Source organism: Mastomys coucha, unplaced genomic scaffold (genome assembly GCF_008632895.1).
Source record: "Mastomys coucha isolate ucsf_1 unplaced genomic scaffold, UCSF_Mcou_1 pScaffold4, whole genome shotgun sequence".
NCBI classification, from domain to species: Eukaryota; Metazoa; Chordata; class Mammalia; order Rodentia; family Muridae; genus Mastomys; species Mastomys coucha.
In genome coordinates this window covers 18,589,423-18,589,629 of record NW_022196910.1, presented here as the reverse complement: position 1 = coordinate 18,589,629, position 207 = coordinate 18,589,423, and the positions used below count along the sequence as shown (strand labels likewise).

At 55.1% G+C, this 207-nt stretch overlaps 1 protein-coding gene across 1 annotated transcript in view; it reads left to right on the top strand.

The window, feature by feature from the left end:
• The window catches only part of Apaf1 (apoptotic peptidase activating factor 1), a 98,559-nt gene that overhangs the window by 29,609 nt on the left and 68,743 nt on the right, over window positions 1-207 (top strand). The gene's annotated exons all lie outside the window — the stretch shown is intronic.

The window sequence follows — 207 nt, the reverse complement described above, 5'->3', positions numbered from 1 at the left end:
TCAGAAATCCGCCTGCCTCTGCCTCCCAAGGGCTGGGACTAAAGGTGTGCACCACCACTGCCCTTGCCTGCAGTTTTAGAGGATATATCCATGACCATCATGGTAGGGAGCATGGTAACATACAAGTAGGCTTTGGCACTGAAGCAGTAGCTGTGAGCTTGCATGCTGAGACAACAGCCGGGAGGGAGGGAGGGAGGAAGGGAGGGA